The 13484-nt window shown below is 37.9% G+C and overlaps 4 non-coding genes across 4 annotated transcripts; 2 read left to right on the forward strand and 2 right to left on the reverse strand.

Annotated features, from left to right (window-relative positions):
* Positions 1 to 2269: 2269 nt before the first annotated feature.
* trnat-cgu (transfer RNA threonine (anticodon CGU)) lies at positions 2270 to 2343 on the reverse strand. Its single transcript has one exon. It is a non-coding gene; the product is annotated as a tRNA-Thr (tRNA).
* Positions 2344 to 2529: 186 nt separating this feature from the next.
* On the reverse strand, positions 2530 to 2603 carry trnat-ugu (transfer RNA threonine (anticodon UGU)). Its single transcript has one exon. It is a non-coding gene; the product is annotated as a tRNA-Thr (tRNA).
* A 7552-nt stretch (positions 2604 to 10155) lies between these two features.
* Positions 10156 to 10228, forward strand: trnak-uuu (transfer RNA lysine (anticodon UUU)). Its single transcript has one exon. It is a non-coding gene; the product is annotated as a tRNA-Lys (tRNA).
* A 118-nt stretch (positions 10229 to 10346) lies between these two features.
* On the forward strand, positions 10347 to 10428 carry trnas-cga (transfer RNA serine (anticodon CGA)). The gene has a single exon. It is a non-coding gene; the product is annotated as a tRNA-Ser (tRNA).
* Positions 10429 to 13484: the final 3056 nt, after the last annotated feature.

Raw genomic sequence — 13484 nt, forward strand, 5'->3', positions numbered from 1 at the left:
GCCGTTCTGATGCAGTTAGGGAGTTCATTCCACCAACTGGGCAGATTGAATGCGAGATTCATATAAATACCAGTACTTAATGAATAACTAGCAGTACATAACAGTAGTCCCAATTGGAATACATAGTACTGGTCAAAACTGAACAGTTGTTATCTCAATGACAGATCTTATAGAAATCAATGGAAAAAAATGTAAATTTGTTACTCGTAACAACAGAATAGTTACTAGTAACTATTAAAATTAGTACTAGTATCTAATAATTGAAAACTATATATTTAATAAGTACTATCTATTGATTAAGTACTAGTATCTAATAAAATAAACCTGCCTAATGAGTAAGCACTAGTATATTTTGAAAACTCTAGTATTTAATTAATAGCACAAGTATTTCATTTAAAAGATATCTGAAAAATATGCACAAGTAACATGAAAAAAGAGACTAGTATGGCAGGGCTCGAAATTGCGACCATTTTGGTCGCAAATGTGCCTGAAATTTTATCTATGCGACCTCAACATATATTTGTGAGCATTTGTGCGAGTGCATGAATGTGTTGTGTGCGACCAGTTTTCACTGTGCAAAATGTTCACCACATGCGCGGATTCGGGAGACGTTCATGCTGAATGCATCTCTGCACTTGAAACGGGAAACGCAGCGCTCAGGAATGGTTTAAAACAGTTGTCATGTCAGCTTGCTGCAGTAAACAAAGCCAAGTCTGTAATCCTTGCCCCGCCTTCGCGCTCTTCTTATTGGCCCACTGCTCTAGCACTGAAATATCAGCTGTCAATCACTCAGTCAATGCCTTCTGGCTTGGGATGACAGGGAGAGCTACTACCGCGAAAAACTGTAAAGTGCTGAGGATGAGAATGAAGATAACACTGACAGATTTTGATTTAGAAACCATGGCATCCAAAGTTACAAATGATGACACATCTTACTAGTGACCATGTGCTGAATGTTAATCAACCATCTACACTTTTCGATGAGTGGATAAAAGACTTCAATTGGCTTCAAGTCCCGCTGTAGAATGGAGTTTTCAGGTAACTATTTGCCACATCTAGCATGAGAACTTCTGTTTAATCCTTCATTCATTTAATCGCCAGATGCTGTCCGCCGTGCAAGTGGCAGCTATATGTATATGTAATTTAACACCACGTGCACCATCGCAAACAGGCTTACACTGAGTAAACTAATATCTCTACTCATGAAAAGACCAGTATTGCTATTAACATGACGTATGCATATAATAAGGTGCAGTACATGTCAAAAGCAGCAGTGCAATATCAGATAGCACCCATGAGAACAGCACAGTTATATTGTTACAGATTCATTCATGTCAAGTAGTGCGTGCAGGGCCGGTGGGCGCTCTGTGTATCTTTTGGACACAGTTATGTTATAAAAATGTATTTTCTTGAGATAACGGAATGAGACATATTTTCCTCACGCTTGCATTTATACTGTTAATTTCAAATGCAATTAATATGTTTGTATAAAACTTGTAGTAATGATGCTTATAATTGGTGGGTGCGACTACATTTTGGCTGATGCGCCTAAATTTTTAAAGTTATGAGCACCGGTGCTACCAAGCAAAAAGGTTAATTTCGAGCCCTGCTAATGGGTGACGCAGTGGCATAGTGGGTTGCACCTTACCTCACAGCAAGAAGTACAGGTGAATTGAGTATGATAAAATTGACCGTAGTGTATGAGTCTCTGAATAAGTGTGTGTGCTTCCTAGTGATGGGTTGTGGTTGGAAGGGCATCTGCTGTGTAAAACATATGCTGGATAAGTTGGCGGTTCAGTCCACTGTGGCAACCACAGATTAGTTTTTCATTTGTTTTGCCACAAATTTCAGAACCCTGTTATCAATTTTCAAAACTCGAAACATTCACTTCTTTCGACAAATCCAAAAGGCTTGATCTCAACAATAGGTGACAGTTACTTTTCCCCAAAACCACAGGTTGCCTTCGAGTCATTCCTTAAGCCCACTAGGCCCTACAACGTTTTCTAATCTCCCTTATTTAAAACAGCTCAATTAAGTCATCTGCTTCATTGTAGAGTACCCCTAGTATATATAATGTCTGGACTTGAAATATTAAAGTTCAATTGGTTAGGCATTACCACACTATGCTATATAAAGGCATCGTCCAAAGCCCTCTTGAATGAGCAGCGTTTTTAAGGATTTGAGTTTTGTTAAAAAACCGACTGCTAAACATTCCGCTGCGTAAACACTCGTTACTCTTAACAAAAAGCAAGCCTGGCACCTGTACATTAGGCACTGCTGGGATTTGAATCCAGGATCTCCTGTTTACGAGACAGGCGCTTTGACCAACTAAGCCACAGCGCCAACGCTGAATAGGAGGCAAGACGTTTTTGCACACAGAGACTAAAAAAAGACAGCAAGTCTTTAATTGGCAAGCAAAGGGGTTGTTTAACTCTATTTGTCGCACTTTTCATTACGCCTCAAAGCTATACAATTTTATATTTCATTCCGGTAAGCTCTATAAAACAAGCACATGCACCACCTGGACTATGGCGCTGCTGGGATTTGAGCCCAGGATCTCCTGTTTACAAGACAGGCGCTTTGACCAGCTAATCAACAGCGCCACAATAATTCACTGTAAGAGACATTTGCCCGATAACAAAAATCGAAGAAGAAAAAAAACAATACACAACAAAAACCAGCATGTCCGGATGCAGAAAATGCTGACAAGACGGACTTGGTCTTTTAGAGTCTGGATGATCATGTCTCAAACCTGACAGGTAACCTGGCCTGTTCAAGATCAAAGCAAAAAATGTGTGAATTTATTTTTATTTAATCTATCCTTAATCATGTGTAAAGTGTTTTTGGAACCTCCAGTTTCATTACATCCAAACCCAGAGTCAGCTCGGAAAATGGGAATCAGGACAAACATATGCTATTGGCCATTGAAAGAGTTTCAGATCAGAAAGCCACTCTCCCATAATCTAAGGGAAAGGTGCAGTTTGGATTTGAACCTAGCACCTGCTGTTCCCAAGACAGGTGGTCTGGCCAACTTAGTCTTAACACTAAAAGAAAAAACCTCTGGATACGATACTTTAAACGCAATTTCATCTAAGACAGTGGGGGGGAAGCAAAATTTACTGTGCTTTCTACTCAGTTACTTTGCACATGTATAAAGAGGCTCTTGTATGACAAATGCAAAAGGCTTGATCTCAACAATAGGTGGCAGTTACTTTTCCCCAAAACCACAGGTTGCCTTCGAGTCATTCCTTAAGCCCACTAGGCCCTACACCGTTTTCTAATCTCCCTTATTTAAAACAGCTCAATTAAGTCATCGGCTTCATTGTAGAGTACCCCTAGTATCTGAGCCTGCACTGCGCAATGAAAGAAAGACGCAAAACGGGATGGACAGATGCCTAAAATGTTAGAAACGCACCACACCTTAAGTCAGTGAAGAAAAAGAGCAAAGCTTGCGACTCTGGTGGGCTTTGCGACAACCTTTGAATGGCTTAGCTCACAGCCTAGAAGTCCAATGCACTATCCATTGCGCCACAAAGCCTGAGTGCTCTGCTGCCTCTAGCACTGTTCCACAGAAAGCACTTTTTAGTACTCTCTGGCCCATGAAAGAATGGCCAACTGTGGACAAGGCACTGCTGGGATTCAAACCCAGGATCTCCTGTTTACTAGAAAGGCGCTTTGACTAACAAAGCCACAGCGCCAAACGACCTTAACAGGAGCTAATTGTTTAATTCGAAAAAAGAAAAAAAAAACTAATAACGGTAGCGCTGCTTGTGTGAATGTCTGGAATTAAAATATTAAAGTCCAATTGGTTAGGCATTACCACACTATGCTATATAAAGCCATCGTCCAAAGCCCTCTTGAACGAGCAGCGTTCTTAAGGATTTGAGTTTTGTTAAGAAACCGACTGCTAAACATTCCGCTGCGTAAACACTCGTTACTCTTAACAAAAAGCAAACACGAAACCTGTACATTAGGCACTGCTGGGATTTGAGACTAGGATCTCCTGTTTACAAGACAGGCTCTTTGACCTGCTAAGCCACAGCGCCAACGCTGAATAGGAGGCAAGACGATTTTACACAGAGACTAAAAAAAGACAGCAAGTCTAAAAATGGCAAGCAAAGAGGTTGTTTAATTCTATTTGTCGCACTATTCTGTAAGGATCCAAAAAATCAGACCCTGAGAACTGTTATGAAATTTCATTAGACAAGAGAAGTGATGAAGAAACCAACTGTTCCACTGTTCTATTCAAATTACAGCTGACAATGAAAACACAGGCTGGAGAAACAGAGCTACACTACAGCAGGGAAGAATGCAGGAATGCATCCTTTACTTTCACCCCAAGCCCCCCTTCTTGACCCTTATGTTACCTTCTGATCAGAGCACATTTCACATAAAATGTTCAAGGTTTTAACATGGTATATCTTGCAGTACTATATTCATGTTTAGTATTATTTTAAATGTCTCAGTGTGATTGGTAAAGTGGTCTTAATTTTACAATAATATTTCACTGGTATATATTGATTTGGTTTTTGACTTCTATAAGATCTTGATAAGATGCTCTCCCTTCTCAGAGATGGTTAAGTCCTCAAATTCACCAGGCCAGGGTTTCTGTGACACTTCTATTGTCTTGAATTTATGGCTGTTTGTTTTGACTTGAGTATATAAGGTAAGATGTGCTTTAAGACGGGGGGAGATCTTGTAAAAAGACACCCCATTGCAGCATCTCTGAGACTTATGCTGCAATGTATTTCTCTGGTCAGGTATGCATCTCTAACTCTTTGATTTATCTTTGATTAATGGATGTCGTATTGTTAGTCTCATTTCTGAATTGGCTTCCTGATGATTTATTATGTAATTGGCAGAATACAATTTTACCTGACAAATAAAATGTTAAGTTTTGATTAACTCTGTAGTTTTGCGAAATCATTGTATCCAGTAAATTATGCGGAGTCTCGTTACCTTTAGAGTATGGCATAATTGAATTGATTAATAGGCGCATTTGAATATTGTTAGCCATAGCGTGCCGATAACATGTAGACCTTTTAGTCATTTAACCACTGGAAGTAGCAAGTTGTATGGGCTTGGCTAAGGATCTATTTTTTTTAATGACTAGGTAAGCATTAATGTGACCAGCTTATTCAAATATAGTTAATCCTCTATCCTCTGACTATTTTCAGAGTGCCGACATATTGTCTGTGAGAAGAATCGCAAACCCGAGGCGTGGAACCCTGAGCGACATAGGTCCCTAATAAACGTACAATTTAGAATATCGGACCTCAGAAAATATCAAAACTCTAAATGAAATCATAAATGATGAATGTGATCCGTTCTTACAATTAGAAATAAAATCTAAATTTTAGGATCATTGAAATTGGAGTCAGATTGAATTCGGAGCTAAAAAACTAATATAAATAAATTCTAATAAATAATAAAATTCTTTTCAGAAGCACTAGAAAAGGCTTACATGCATTAAACCTTCGACCATGCTGTTAGTTTCGTCATTGGGCTAATAGATGGACTCCTACAGGCATATTGCATCTTTCTCAATTAATTCAATAAATTTATTCTTTAAACAGCTTAAGCATTGTGATTTGACCCTGTATTTTGACCCTAATAGTAAATTGTTATTTTGCACATCTGAAATCAAATGCATTTTTACTCTACTGAAAAATACATGTTGAAATAAGACAACAAATAGACAAATGTATTTAATATTCCACAGTTTTATTTTTTGAGTAATTGGTTTTCACTATTTTAGCCTATAATTTAAATGTTCTTTCTCTGTGTTTAAGTGTACTGTGTGTATTGAAGAGTTGAATGAATTTATGCTCTTGATGAATGGGTACAGCTGTATATTTGAATAAATAAAAAATGATGACAGATGGTGTGTTTTGTCATATATGCAGATTAAATTATAATATGTATCCTTTAAAATAAATTGTATTTAAGTAATATGTCTTGGTTTAATGTTGAAAAGATTGTTTATGCATTTATTTTAACGTTAAATAATTTGGATAGATTATTTGTTGAATATTTTTGTGGCTTCTATAATGTTCCAATCGACCTAAAATCAACATCATTTCAACGTTAGATAGACAAACCAATTAAGTTGATTCTGTGTTGAAAATGGGTGGATTTTATAACGTTGTTTCGATTGACTGAAAATCAACATCGATTTAACGTTGGGTAAGTAATAGAGGAGTGAACCTATACTGGTCTTACGATTCGGTTCGGTTACGATTATCATGCCTTCGATTCGGTTCAATTCGATATCTCTGTGCATCACGGTGCATTGACGATGCTTTCCATATACAGTGTTATATTTTAGGGGGGAGGCTATAACAAGCTGTCTGTATAGACACACAGCACCACTCTGTCTCTCATTCAAACACATACACAAACAACTCAAACATAGACAGCACCAAAGAAACACACACACACACAAGCCCTCGCAACAGGGAGAGCTCGCGCTGAGCGGAGCAGAAAAACGAAAAAAGAAACACTTTTCCGACGGTCTCTTACTGAGAGCTCCTCTCTGCACGAGCTCTCCTGGCTAAACACATATTGCGAGGGCTTAAACGGAGCAGTGCTCGAAATGTTGAGAGAAAAAAAAGAAAGACAGCAGTGAAACATAACCAGCTTTGTCTTTTTGTAGGAAACACACTTTAGATCTTTTTAGGGTAAGAGGTTTTTGAGTTATTGCCGTCTATAACCGTATGTGTGTCAGGAATATCGAAAACAAAACCAACTAAACCGCGCTCCTTTCTGGCGCTCCCCTGGATATACAGCGCCCTTGAGGCTGATTTATACTTCTGTGTCAAGCGCACGCGTATGCTACGGTGCTGATGCATAGCCCTAGACTGTGGCCGTCGGCGTCGCTGACGTGCACCTCTTGAAAAATGTAACGACATTGCGACGTGTAGCACAAGCTCAGTGATTGGTCGGCTTGGTAGCGCTGACATCCCGGAAGCGTTCAGAAACAACAAAACACAGGCGAAGAAACTCGACACAGACACATTAACACCTCACTGCCAACTAGTGTTTTGAAAGTGTTAATGCAGACCAACAGTGACAGCGCAAAAGTATAAATGCACAGCTACGCGCGTTGCATGCGCCGTTGGTTACGCTGGTCACTTGACCAGGCTTTAGCATTTGCCTATGGTGCCTATGCCACGGACTGGCCCTGGGTTGCCTGAGTGTTGTAAATACTCGCTCTCACCTAACTCGCGACAGAGCACATAGGAGATAAATGATGTCAGTACATAATAACCGGTTATGATAATTGCTGAACCGATACCTAATTGTCCGCGTCTGCATCACAGTGCACCGAAGAAACAATTAATTTAGACACCCCTAGTAAGTAACCAATGGCGACGATTTCAGGTTAGATTTGAATGGAGTGCCTGATGTCGTTTCAACATTACCCCAATGAGCAAAACGATGTTGAATCAACGACGGTGATCAACGTGGATTTTATATCAAAAGAAACGTTTATTTTTCAGATTTTGTGAAAAAATACATGTTGTACTCGGCCTAAAATGTACATTCTTAAATGTTATTAATGGCAGAAATTCACACATAGATTAAGGTACATCTGAACAGTGATTTCCAATAATAAAATCCAAATGTCAAAAAATGGCGTTTATGGCGTTTTGCAACCAACTCTTCATATACATACAGTTGAAGTCAGAATCATTAGCCCCCCTGAATTATTAGCCCCTCTGTTTATTATTTCTACAATTTCTGTTTAACGGAGAGAATATTTTTTTCAACACATTTATGAAATAATATTTTACTAGATGTTATTCAAGACACTTCTAAACAGGTTAACTAGGTTAATTAGGTTAGCTAGGCAGGTAAGGGTAATTTATTGGGCAAGTTATTGTATAATGATGGTTTGTTCTGTAGACTATCGAAAAAAAAATATATATATATATAGCTTAAAGGGGCTAATTATTCTGACCTTAAAACGAATTTAAAAAATGTAAAAACTGCTTTTAGTCTGGCCGAAATTAAACAAATAAGAATTTCTCCAGCAGAAAAAAATATCAGCCATACTGTGAAAGTTTATATTTTTTATAATTATTATAATTAATATTATCTGACTGTGAAAGTTTTCTTGCTCTGTTTAGCATCATTATGGAAATATTTAAAAATGGAAAAAAATATCAAAAGGGAGGCTCATAATTCTGACCTTAACTGTACTTACTTGTTTTTTTTACCAAGTTACTTTTGTATTTGCATTTTAATTTATTTTCAAAATAGGATTTTATTTATAGTTATTTATTTAATAGTCATTTTTTATGTAATATGCTTGCTGTGTTTACATAAGAATCCTCTGCGTTTCATACTTTAGTTTTAATTCATTTCAAAATTGTATTTTATATATAATTGTTTTATTTCTGTCATATGCTTGCTGTGTGTGTTTAGATGTATATTTTGTAATAAACTGCAATATATTTAAACAGTACGGCCCTTATCTTTATTTATTGCCTGCATCATTTCAGAGAAAACAAGTACAACTGTAAATTCTAATTACTTTCATTTGTAAAATAGATTATAATAATTTGGTATTTTTTTCTCAAGCAATGCAAAGTGCATTATTTATTACATACTACATGCATCCATTTAAAAACCTGGTTAGTGACTCAGACCCGATAGAGGACTCGTTCATGATTGACCCATTAAAAAACCTGGTTAGAGATATCTGCTCCAGTCGGGAATTGAACCTTCAACCTTGTGATCTACCCAAAGTATTATTTATGGACATATTTCTTGATCTAGTACTGTTATATATGCATTGAGTAGTTTCTGGTGGGCAGAAAATCCAAAATAAAACCTTAACTTTACTTCTTTCTTTCTCAATTTCTCAAATTTTCTTCTTTTTCTCATATTTCTTTCTTCCCCTTCCAAAACAGACTATTGTTTCCCAGCTTACAACACGGAAAATGGTACATATTATTAAACTATATATATATAAAGTTATAGTCATTAATAAAATAAAAAAAGTTAAACATATTAACAAAACGTATGCAATCTGCACCCTCGAAATGAAAGTACAAAGACTGCCACCTGGTGGTGCAAAGAGAAAACTTATTTATATGAACTTTTTAAATCGCTTTAGTACAAATTGTGTATTATAGAAATGCACATTATGTGACTTTTTTTAAAAAGCAATAATATATTTATGCAGTCATAAACATGTTTTGATTGTTAATATGCCAGTGATTTGATGCTTCACAAAAGTTGCAGACGCCTTTACCAATATGAAAATGCTTTTGTAAACAACCAGTTATTCTTTACACCGATTAAAAAACGGCTACTATAATAAGAAAATCTTTTCTAAATGTAGAACTAAATACATTGATATGCATTGAAATACATGATGAATACTCTTGACACATGAAAGTGTAAAGCCTGCAGCTCACAACAAATGTGGAAGGTTATTGCGTGTCATATTTAACTAACTGTTTACTGCTAATTTGATGTAATTTTGCTCACATGGATAATTAAATATTAATCAGATGATGTCATTACGCTGCTGTGCCGTCAGCCAATCGTTGCATTGCTGATCATGATTTCGAGTATCGATAGATCTGTCCTTTACAACACACGCAGCAATCTCAGATCAGTTTATTCAGACATTCTAATCTGATTCGCGAACTTGTTTGAAGAACCAAATTAGCGAGAGATCAGTTATCAAGATTAAAAGATCCAGAATTGGCAAAATCATCTTAGATCATTTAAGCGAGGTACGAAGAATGGACCCTAGGGATTCGATATGAGCAACGGGACCTTTGATGCCAGCATGCTGTGAAGATAAACATTGATCAAGTCAGGCTTCTAAGGCATGGAAGGGATCTTTTCAATTGTTAAGTCTCCATTCTATGCCACAACAACAGAAAGACCTTCTGTAGTTGTCATTGATCTATTTAATGTCTCCCACATGACATGGAGTCCAAACTATTGTGTTGTACTGATGTTTGCACCTACAACAACCATAAACCCAACCTCACAGTAAACTGTTGTGTTTTAGCAACATCTATACCAACCATACGGCTTAACCCAACCTCTTGGTATACTTTAGTGTACTGTAAAGGCCTGCGCCGACCACAACCCTAAACCTTGCCTACTTAAAAAAAGCCTTGCTATTGAGCCCGGATAGCTCAGTCGGTAGAGCATCAGACTTTTAATCTGAGGGTCTAGGGTTCAAGCCCCTATTCAGGCATGCAAGACTCTTTTCGTGGAGCCACAGCTTGTGCCGTTGAGCAATCGTTTGCCGAACGATTCATCTGGATGCACAACAAGTGTACTAGGCATGAGGACATGGCTTTGCAGGCAGTCTTGTAGTCGTGGCCGAGTGGTTAAGGCGATGGACTCGAAATCCATTGGGGTTTCCCCACGCAGGTTCGAATCCTGCCGACTACGTCCAGGCAGTGTGCAGAACTTAGTTTGCAACCTTCCATGATTGTTTGTAACTCCATTGTTTCTTGGGGAAAAGGGCAGTGCAGGAAGGGAAAAGCAACAAAAATAAAATAGTAGCGCATGCTATCCAACTGCCCTGGGGGCCTTCCATTTTTAAAGACATATGACAGAGAGTAACACTTTAGTGGCTTTCCCGTAGCTCGCCATGATCGTATACTGATTAGTACTCTGTGTCATGGCTGAAGCAACCCTGGTTCAAATCTGGGTTACAGCAGGTTTTTCAAGGTGACATTGGCGTTGCACTCTGTGTTGCCATCCGTAATCTCCAGCCTCCTTTTAGTGCAGGCTGTGCTAATGGCACGTCCTGAATGTTTACGTTTCCTAAAGTGTGGAAGACTAGGGATTCAATATGAGCAACGGGACCTTTGATGCCAGCATGCTGTGTAGATAAGCATTGATCAAGTTAAGCTTCTAAGGCATGGAAGGGATCTTTTCAATTTTTAAGTCTCCGTTCATTGCCACAACAACAAAAAGACCTTCTGCAGTTGCCATTGATCTATTTATTTTCTCCTACATGACATGGAGTTCAAACTATTGTGTTGTACTGATGTCTGCACCTACAACAACCATAAACCCAACCTAACAGTAAACTGTTGTGTTTTAGCACCATCTACACCAACCACAAGCCTAAACCCAACCTCACGGTAAACTTTTGTGTACCATAAAGATCTGCACCGACCACAACCCTAAGCCTTGCCTACTTGAAAATCCTTGCCATGGAGCCTGGATATCTCTGTCAGTAGTAGGGCTGTAACGATACACGATATAAAATCGAAATCGCGACACTCAGATCTACGATCCTGTGTCGCGGTGTAATAAGGAAGAATCGCGACACACGGTGGGTGTGTGATACCTTTCCAATAACGTCACGCGTGCCTGCAAAAGTTGAGCTAATTAACACTTTTTTTCGTTCGACATTACAAGCACTGCTCCGTTTAAGCCCTTGCAATATTTAGCCGGGAGAGCTCGCACGAAGCTCTTAGTAAGGGGCCGTCTGAATGTGTCAAGAATATCAAAAACAAAACTAACTTAACCCCGCTTGACAACCGACAACGCCAGAAACATTGCCAATGCTGTCAAAGCGGCCGGATTTTCAGCGCATAAACGATGATTTGCTCACACTGTTAATGTGGCTGAGCAGAGAGGGAAGGGCGTTCACCAGATGTCAGGTAACAGCGCAAACCTTTCTGTAACCGTGCAGTGCGCTTTCTGTTTGAACCTATGGGAGTGCTGACTGACCAGTGAGGTCAGAAAACACGACGAAGCTTTCAGTTAAAATAAACACAGTTTCTATAGTTATAGCCTACTTTATTTAGAGATAAAGGTATATGGCTCTGCATATAATCACTCTATCTTGCTGGAGTTTATAGCCGTTTCGCTTTACTTCAGGATGCATTAACACCGCTCTGAAGGTCTAATCGTTGTTTTAAGTTATCCAGAGCTGTATGAATATACAAATCTTGAATATCACAATAGTATTAAATATTACAATTGTAACAACACAGACAGCAACACTTTTGCACAATCGATACCCAGCTGATTTAGTCGTTTATAAGAGGACCGAGCCTCTTCTTTTTTCCTTGTCAACATAAAGGCAGTAAGGTGCGCCTTGTTTTCGGCCACTTGTTTAACTGCAAGGCATACTTAATTTGCGGGACGATAATGTATAACCCGTGCCTACAGACACATTGCCAAAGAAGCAAAATGGAAGAAGAATATTGCTGTTTGATACAGACCTGTTGATACTAAACCAGCGCTTATGTTGACCTGGATCTGCGTAATAAACGCAACAAATAGGCTTTACTTTTTATTTTACAGCTTAAAGCATGTACGCAGATTAATGCAATATCATGTTTAAACAAACTGTTTACAAAAAGTCTACATATGCGCGCGTGTTGTTGTCTTTTCATCAGGCAGCGCGCGCACTTGAACCGCGAGGGAGAGAGAGGAAACCATAGGCTATATCAGGACATAATCTTTAAAATAAGGATTTCTATTAAAATGTAAAAGGTTTTATGATTATAATAATAACAGCGGGGCATTAAATAAATGCATATTTTCCGTGGAGCAAGCAATTTGAGGAAGTCTGCGATTTTTATTTGACGGAAGAAATAAACATATGATTGGAAAAAAAGCCTATGCCGGTTATTAAAAAGAATCAGTCAGTATTTTCGTTTTGTAAAATAAATTAATTATTTAAGTGAAAATAATTCAGGGCAGTCCTATTTATTTTATTCATTTTATTTAGATTTTTCTGCTCTTCTGTGCTAAACACTGCAGGTGCGTGAAGATGCTCTGTTGTTCTGTTCCGCTATTAATATATAAAAATAAATCAGTATTTTAAAATGCAATATTTAATGTGTCATACACAAAATAGACACGTCAATTTGTTTAATATAAAATTAATAGTAATCTGACCAGTTAACCGTTAATAACCGATTAATGAGCGGCGGTTGTCTGTTAGCAACATTAACCGAAATGAGCATCCCTAGCTATTTAATTTACTTTTTCTATGCAAGAGAACTTGATTGAAAAATAATTTTCAACATGCTTGAACCATCTAAACAATGGAGTTTAGTTTGGTTTTTCAACAGTATTTTGTTACAAAGAAAACAGAAGTGATATAGCTTTGGCTATTTATTTATTTTATATATGGCTATTTATATTGTTAATAATTTGCATAGTTAATATTGTTCTTTGATGTTTAGTTTAGAAAGATTTTTCAAATGTTATTTAATTAAAAATAGTTTTAAAAATCTTTTTTTTTCCCACCCCACACGAAAAAAATAAAATAAAAAATCGTGATACGAATCGAATCGTGGGTCAAAAATCGTGATACGAACCGAATCGTGGGTTTGGTGTATCGTTACAGCCCTAGTCAGTAGAGCATCAGACTTTTAATCTGAGGGTCCAGGGTTCAAGTCCCTGTTTGGGCATGCAAGACTCTTTTTGTGGAGCCACAGCTTGTGCCGTTGAGCTATCGCTTGCAAAAAGTTTCA

The sequence above is a fragment of the Danio rerio genome, chromosome 4 (assembly GCF_049306965.1).
Source record: "Danio rerio strain Tuebingen ecotype United States chromosome 4, GRCz12tu, whole genome shotgun sequence".
Lineage (NCBI taxonomy): Eukaryota > Metazoa > Chordata > Actinopteri > Cypriniformes > Danionidae > Danio > Danio rerio.